At 44.2% G+C, this 8,212-nt stretch overlaps 1 protein-coding gene and 1 long non-coding RNA gene across 2 annotated transcripts in view; one reads left to right on the top strand and one right to left on the bottom strand.

Annotated features, from left to right (window-relative positions):
• il34 (interleukin 34) overlaps positions 1-8,212 on the top strand; it is a 38,357-nt gene that overhangs the window by 10,850 nt on the left and 19,295 nt on the right. The window lies entirely within an intron of this gene.
• Positions 7,211-7,907, bottom strand: LOC109962570 (uncharacterized). The gene is made up of 3 exons (XR_002275282.1): positions 7,734-7,907; positions 7,548-7,659; positions 7,211-7,469 (listed from the first exon to the last, which is right to left on the bottom strand). It is a non-coding gene; the product is annotated as an uncharacterized LOC109962570 (long non-coding RNA).

Raw genomic sequence — 8,212 nt, forward strand, 5'->3', positions numbered from 1 at the left:
TTTTAAAACTTTTCCTGTTAATTTTGTTTTTTCTTTTTTTTTTTTTTTTTTTTTGCTGAAAAACAAATCTTCTCTCAAAGGTTCTTTTGCACTTTGTAGAGATGTTTTTGTGTCATGTAGCAGTACATATGGATTTTAAACAATAAAACATGTACAAGTTCAATGGTTTTGAAAAGCATTATAATTTATTGCTGGGATTATAATTTAAATTGTTAACAGAATTGCAGCATATTTGTGCTTAGCAGAACCAGATCTTAGCAGAAACCAAATGATTAATTATTTATTACATCTATAGCCAGGTTTATGTGCAGGAGAACAGGGATTTGGAAGTTACAGTTTGTATTATACTCTCTAATGGCAGCGTGGAACATAATGTACACAGTATTTGAACTGAGTACCAGTTTATGAACAGGAAAAAAGGTCTCTTTGCATACATTTCTAGAACATGTTTGGTTTTGCTTCTAGTAAAAGACAGTTGAGTTTTTGTGACTGCTAGTCAACAAGTCAAGTGATTGCAAGTCAGGGTAATAATTGCTCAGCATTCCTTTTGCACTCTGTTCATTTATGACTCATTGCCTTTTTACCCGCCTGAAGACAACTGTTAAAGCCTTCCCACCTTTTGATTTGTAGTTTGGAGACTGCATTAGTTGAACAAATGTCATGATTCTGTCCCGCCTGTTTCTGTTCTCGTGCTTTCATTTTGACATTACTTCCTGTTTTTACTTTAATCTGCACTCATGTTTTCACCTTCTTCTGATTGTTTGCACCTGTTTTCACCCCATTATAAGCAGCCTTTCCCCACCAGTAACCTGCTAGATTGTTTAGATTGTTTGCAGACTTTCCAGCATTCTTGGGTTTTTTTTTTTTTTTTTTTTTTTTTTTGTTTTTTTTTTTTTTTCCCCTTTCCTGTTCTTACCCAGGATCATGTATTTTGAGCATTGTGTTCTGCCTTGCCCTCTTGCTTCGGACTGCCTTCTGTGTAGAGATTATCAGACTTCCCTCTCTGATCTCTCATTTTGCGAATTCCTCAGCTGTGTAAGTTTGCTGGCTCTTGCCCTGGACTGTGTTTTCGACCTTTTACGTAGTTTTCTGTATCATTTTTGTTGTTCTGTGCTCTTATTAAATTGACAATTATTCACTTATCCTCGTCTGGCTATATAATTGAGTTCACCCTTTGCTATTGTCTGTTATGGTTTAGTCCCCCTCACCCGGAGGGTGAGGGAGGACTGGGGTTGGACTCAAGATGGCTGACCCAGGTGCTAGTACAAAAAAGGAGGTTTAATGGAATAAAAACAACAAAGTGACAACATAACAGGGTCCATAATACATACAACCAGGGAAGGGCAGTGATGACTAAGGAGACCAGGACAAACAGGTAAACACACAAACTCACGGCAGGGACTAGAATAGCAGAGGATGAGAACGGACAGGTGAACAAAAAGAACCAACGTACACAATGCAATCCACAGCACAGGGACTGTCAGCGTGGAAGACAAAGCATGTATTTTAGTATTGCTAACCGCATAATTAGCGTGATAAGGCCAAGCCAAAACGCACAGAAACTGTCAGCGTAGCATCTTACACATGTCTAAAAAAGTGCGGGTCAAACACAACATATGTAACTTACTTTGGGTAAGTATTGTCTGTTACATGTCGCAATGCTCCGGCGAAGGCATCTGCCTGAGTTATAAATAAGGAGGAAACTAATCCTCGGGATGCACCCCAGCTGTGTGCACCCACAAACGCGTCACCAATTACCGAGTGCAACACAGCTGAGGTGCAGAATCCCGCAGATCGAGAAAACAGAGGAGAGAAAGACGGAGGAGAGGCAGCGGCCGCCGAGCGGCCCTGACATCGTTGGCAGCTTCACGCACCAATCCTGAAAGTACAATATGGCCAAACATGAACTCAGCCAGAGAGGAAGATGGGTCCTGATGTGCACACCTGTTCTGGTCGTTACCTGGAGTGTTAATTGCCTTTTCCCGCTGCTCTTCCTGTACCTCAGCGGACCTGTTAACCGTTGATAAAGTTCTTTCTACCATCCCTGCACCTGTTGGTTCCTGTGTCTGCATCTGGGGTACACACCACACACCCATCATAACAAGAAAATACCAGCCAAACATGGACTTAGTAAGCTCAGGTGTTAGTCCTCCCACAGCCCTGCTTGCCAACTACCAGATTAGCCAGCCAGGTGTAGGCCCAGCACATAACCGCCGGGAGCTGGGGGCACTCGTATGGGTAAAGGCCTTTCAGCAGGTGTGGCTCGCACTGAGAGAGGCCCCATCCCGTGAGTTCCTTCGCCCCCAGGTGAGTTCATGGTCTGCTGCCACTAGGCCTGCACACTCCCTTGGCATGTCCTTCCCTCCAGTCGAGTGGGCACCCTCTGTGTCTCCAGTCCCTGACCCTGTTCCAGAGCCCACCAGCCTCAACACCTCACCCTTTATCGGGACCCAGTGGGTCATCTGTCCTCGGGGTCCAGGGAGAGGGAGGACTGGGAGGAAGGCACCAACTGGGGCCACGGTTCCTGTTCCTGCTCCTGTTCTTGTTTTTGTGCCCAGCGCAGCAGCAGCCTCCCCAGCCAGCTCCCCAGCAGCTCGAGCCCCTGTCTGGTCTTCAGCCTACCACTGAGCTGCACCCTGTTCCTGCAGCCAAGATGCTTGAGGTTGACATCCCTTCAGCACGGGGAGGTTCTTGGTGTGCTGAGTGTCCCCACTGAAGCCCCCTACCTTCAGTGCACCGACAGAAGCGTCCCTGCCAAGGTTACCACCACCCTGGCACTCATTGTTTTCACCTGCTTCTGATTGTTTGCACCTGTTTTCACCCCATTATAAGCAGCCTTCCCCACTAGTAACCTGCTAGATTGTTTAGACTTTCCAGCATTCTTGTTATTTGGTATTTCCTGTTCTGACCCCGGATCGTGTATTTTGAGCATTGTGTTCTGCCTTGCCCTCTTGCTTTGGACTGCCTTCTGTGTACGGATTATCGGACTTCCCTCTTTGACCTCTTGTTTTGTTAATTGCTCAGCTGTGTAAGTTTGCTGGCCCTGGCCCTGGACTGTGTTTTCAACCTGACTGTGTGCATCGTGTTTTCTGTTTATGTTTTCTGTATCGTTTTGTTGTTCCGTGCTCTAATTAAAGAGACAGTTATTCACTTATCCTCGTCTGGCAATATAATTGAGTTCACCCTTGCTATTATCGGCAGCTTCACATGCCGATCCTGACAACAGATGGCTTTGCTTTCTTAAACCTAAAATTGTGAAGTAACAAGTGATAACAGCATCCATCTTTTTTTCAGAAATAAAAGGAAAGCTGTGTGTAATTTGATACATTGGACTTTGGACCATTTGGATCCAAGATGGCGCCGCTGTGTTTGGCCAGCCATCTACTCCTCCTGTGTATTTGTTTTTTTGCGGCTTTTGATGTTCCCTCTGCCTTTTCTATTTTGGTGTATGATTGTTTGACGTTGTTTGACATACGGAACTCAATGAGCAGCGGCCCATATTACTGTCATGTTCAACAAATTAATCCTCCACCACCTCTGCTAGCGTCTGTACCATCCTTTCTGCGACACTCGCACCATCTGTCACCAGTTACGCTTTGGTGGAGACGACGCGGCAGGAGAGCAGGACTACACTTCAAGCTGAAATCTGCTTTGAATCGGTCTCAGGGGATAGGTTGCTTGCCGGAGGATGGCCACAGTGGTTTAAGATGGTCGGTTAACTTCTATTACCGCTTTCTTCAACCAGTAGGCCTGGATGCTGACCCACCTCTTCCACACTTTTGTCTGGTGAAACGCTCTACTCGATGCTGTCTCCATGCCAATCTGTGCTCTGTGTCCCGCACTGTGTGCCCTCAGTTTAGCTTGCTTCAGTTTGCCCTGTTTAACGTAAGATCACTCAACAACAAAACTTTTATCCTGAATGACCTTATCACCACATACGATTTGGATATGTTTTTTATCACGGAAACCTGGCTAAAATGAGGGGATAACACCTTGTTTTCCGAGCTTTTACTGGCTGACTATTTATTTCTTAATTCCCCACGTCTCGCTGGTCGAGGCAGTGGCCTGGCATCCGTTTTAAGCCAACTTTAAAATGTCGCCTCCTGCCCGACATGGCTTTTTCCAGCTTCGAGGTATAAACTTTTGTTTTATGCCTGCACTGTCCTATTCTATGTGCAGTCATTTATTGCCCCCCTAAATCTTAGGAATTTATCCACGAATTGGGAGAGTTTTTGGCCATGTTTACTTCGCAGGCTGACTGTCTGTTGATTTGTGGGGACCTTCACCTTAAAGCTAACTCCTCGCCTGTCCACCTTCTTAATGATTTTAACATTTTATTAGACTCATTTGACCTGTGTCAGTCAGTGGTATGTTCCACCCACACTTGGGGGGCCACATTAGACTTTGTTATCTCTTGGGGTCTATCAGTTGTTATTAAGGATGTGTCAAATATAGCCATATCTGATCACTTCCTGATTCGTTTTGAAGTTTCGCCCCTCAGCTGCATCACAGGATTATTACTTCCTCTACCCCCTCTGACTTTGCTGCTGCGTTCTTAGGTTCTGAATTCTATTCCTCTGTGGTTCAGAATCCTCTGTCCTGCCCTGAGGTATTTCTCTCCTCGCTGAATTCAACTTCGGCCCAGATTATGGACTCCGTTGCGCCTCTCAGGACTAGAAGGGCTAGCAACGTATCTTCTCCTTGGCCTGACACTACCCGGTCCTTGCAGAGGATCTGTAGGCAAGCCGAACGCAAGTGGAAAAAAGACGGATTGCACGTCTTGCTGGATATTCTAAGAACTAGCCTCCTTGCCTACCAGGAGGCTGTGAAAGTCTCTAAAACTCAATTCCTGTCCAACGCTATAGCAACAAACAGTTGTAACCCGAGAGTCCTTTTTAGAACTATACACTCTGTTATTAACCCAGTCGGTGCGTTGCCCTTAGAGGGTTCTACTGCCCTGTGTAACCATCCATCCACTTTCTAAACCGCTTAGTCCCAAATGGGGTCACAGGGCTGGAGCCAATCCCAGCCAGCTGCGGGCGAGAGGCGGGGGACACCCTGGACGGGTTGCCAGTCATCACAGGACTAACACACAGACGAACAACCACTCACACACACAATCACTCCTACGGGCAAGTTAGAGACACCAATCAACCTATGCTGCATGTCTTTGGACTGCGGGAGGAAGCCGGAGCACCCGGAGAGAACCCACGCAAGCACGGGGAGAACATGCAAACTCCGCACAGAAAGGCCTTTTTAAGATATTTTGGTGATAAGGTTTGGGATCTCAGGGGCAATATGCCTAAGCCCTTAGCGTATTCAAAGCCTGTTTCACCCGTAGTTCATACTCTTAATTCCTTCACTCCGATTTCCCTATCTCAATTAAAAGAGAACTTAGCTTACTTAAAACTGACCTCTTCGCCCCTTGACTTTGATTTTGGTCATGTTCATTAATCTCTCCTTGGATACGGGTGTGGTAACCTTTTCTGTTAGTATTGGCAACTGCGTCTCTAATATAGCTCCCCTCACTTCAGGTGTTCCACAAGGTTCGACCCGGCTCCATTACTCTTTTCTCTCTCTATATATATATTTCACCTCTTGTGGCTATTATATCTAGCCATAATGTTCATTTCCACTTTTACGCAGGCAATGTTCAGATTTTTCTGCCACTGCTCCTGTCTGACTCCAGTGCACTTACCCATTGCATAATTGCATTCGGGATATTAGGCAATGGCTTGCGCTAAATTTTCTGCAGTTAAATGAGAGTAAGACCGAATACATCCTTATTAGGCCTGATGTTGTTAACCTCTGCACTTCAGTCTTCCCTCTATCTGACACGGCGAAAAATCTTGGTGTAATTCTTGATAGTGGTTTTACTTTTGAGAAACAGATTAGGGAAGTGGTCAAGTCATGTTTTTTTCATCTAAGTCTCTTATCTAAGGTTAAACCTTTTTTGTCACATGGAGATTTGGAGAAGGCTATTCATGTGTTTATTATTTCACAGTTAGACTATTGCAATGCTCTGTATGTTGGAGTTCCCCAGACTTTGCTTCAAAAACTACAACTAGTCCAAAATGCAGCAGCTCGGTTGCTATCTAACACCCCCAAGTTTGCTCATATCTCCCCTATTCTTCGTGCTCTTCACTGGCTTCCAATCCAATTCAGAATTAAATTTAAGATTTTATTGTTTGTTTTTAAGGCTATTCATGGCCTCGCACCTTCTTACTTATCTGACCTGTTGGCAATTTATGTGCCGTGGAGAGCTCTCTGCTCCGCTGATCATTTGTCGCTGGTGGTCCCACGATCCCCTTATAAGAAATGGGGCAACTGTTCCTTTTCTATTTGTGGCCCCAGACTGTGGAATGCTCTGCCAGTAGAACTACAGGCAGAAAGTGAACTAGTGGCCTTTAAGTCAGCCTTAAAAACCCACTTCTTTAAGCAGGCTTTTGAGGCCTAGCTTGTTTTATTGTTTTGTTTTAGCTTTGGTCTAGCAACAGTATTTCCTTATCTGTTTTATAGTCATTTTTTTTTCTGTGTTTTTATTGTACATCACTCTGGCACTCCTGTGAGTTGGAGAGCGCTATATAAATAAAGTTTTATTTATTATTATAAATTATTAAATAAATTATTTATATAAGCCTTCATTCTGCTGTCATTTATTTTATTTCTTGCTACTTTAGTACATACAGTATTTACTCTTAGACTTACAGTGAACCATGCCATGTGGTTATTAGCTGGGTAGACGCAGTTTAAAGCAAACCTGGTGTCCCAGCTGCCAAGCTGGTCTCCAGAAATTAGAATCAGAATCAGCTTTATGGCCAAGTGTGCTGGACATGAGGAATTTGTCTCTGGTACATGTACATATCCCCATGCAAGGCAACAGCAAGGGGCAAGTAAACAATATACTGTGACCGGGCCAATATACAGGCCTAGGCAACTCAGACCGTAGTAACTTTTAGTAGTTCCCCAAGAATAACACCCCTCCTGTTTTCAGAGGTCAAATTCATGCAAACTTCCCCAGTACTGAGCTGCTACCCCCAGATAGATCTGCCAACACAGAGACGTTGGAGTTACTCACACAGATAAAACTTTATTTGAGTCAAAGTATAATTTAACAGTGAAAATGTTTTAAGAAGACTAACCCCAGAAGCTAAAATGCTACCTATAAGAAGACGTGTCCCCCCCACTCAATAAATACAGTGCAGAACAGGAATAAAATGGTCAGAGTCAACAGGTTAAAAGGCACCATTAAATAAACACCACAAATCAATTCATCACATCAACCAAATATAAGAGGGCCTTGCCTCCCTGTGCATAAAACCATTCACACACTGTTCACACCATAAAATTGACTAAACCCTATTTAGAAACAATACAATAAACAGGGAACATAATGCTAGGTAAACCTCTTAACATAAAAGAAAACAAGGCAAAACATCACATAAGCAAAACAGCAGTGGCTATCACCCCTGCAACAAGTAAAGCCACTGTTAATAAATAGCATAGAAACCATCAAAACAATTAAAACCAACAGTGCTACAGGTTACCTTGGCTGCACGTCACCCTGGCACAGCATGTGCGATGGACACCAACTTCTGCTGGATCACGCTTGCATCGATTATCATCCCAAAGAGCATGCAGTAATCCCCTAAAAACAGTCTACAACCAAACCAACCTACTTAAGCACTGTACACTACAACAGATCCGACCTACAATCAGTCCGTTGGACATACCTTAAAGGAGAAGCAGGACACAGCTCGATGGAGGGAGATTCACTTCAGACTGGTTACGGCAGCGACCAGCACAGACATTGCTTATTGCAACAGCATCTCCCCAGGTGTTATTTATATCGATGATTATTCTGACAAATTACTAACCAGGCGGTGTAGGCGTGGCCAACCCGCCGGTTACATCACCAACATAAGGCTGTGTAGTATAACAAAATAACCAGGCAGTAAACAATGAAGTCAGACAAAGGAATGTTCATTGGGAGGCGAGATAAAAATGGAGTACTTAAAAATAGAGACCTGTATAATCTGTACAATGTATATTTACAGGTATTGCACTGAGGGTTATTGTCCAGTCATACTGTCATGGGTTAAGTGTTAATCAGAGTGATGGCTCGGGCGAAGAAACTGTCCTTGTGCCTGGTTGTCTTGGTGTACAGTGACCTATAACACCATCCAGAGGGGAGGAGTTCAAACAGATTGTG

Source organism: Monopterus albus, unplaced genomic scaffold (genome assembly GCF_001952655.1).
Source record: "Monopterus albus unplaced genomic scaffold, M_albus_1.0 scaffold65.1, whole genome shotgun sequence".
Lineage (NCBI taxonomy): Eukaryota > Metazoa > Chordata > Actinopteri > Synbranchiformes > Synbranchidae > Monopterus > Monopterus albus.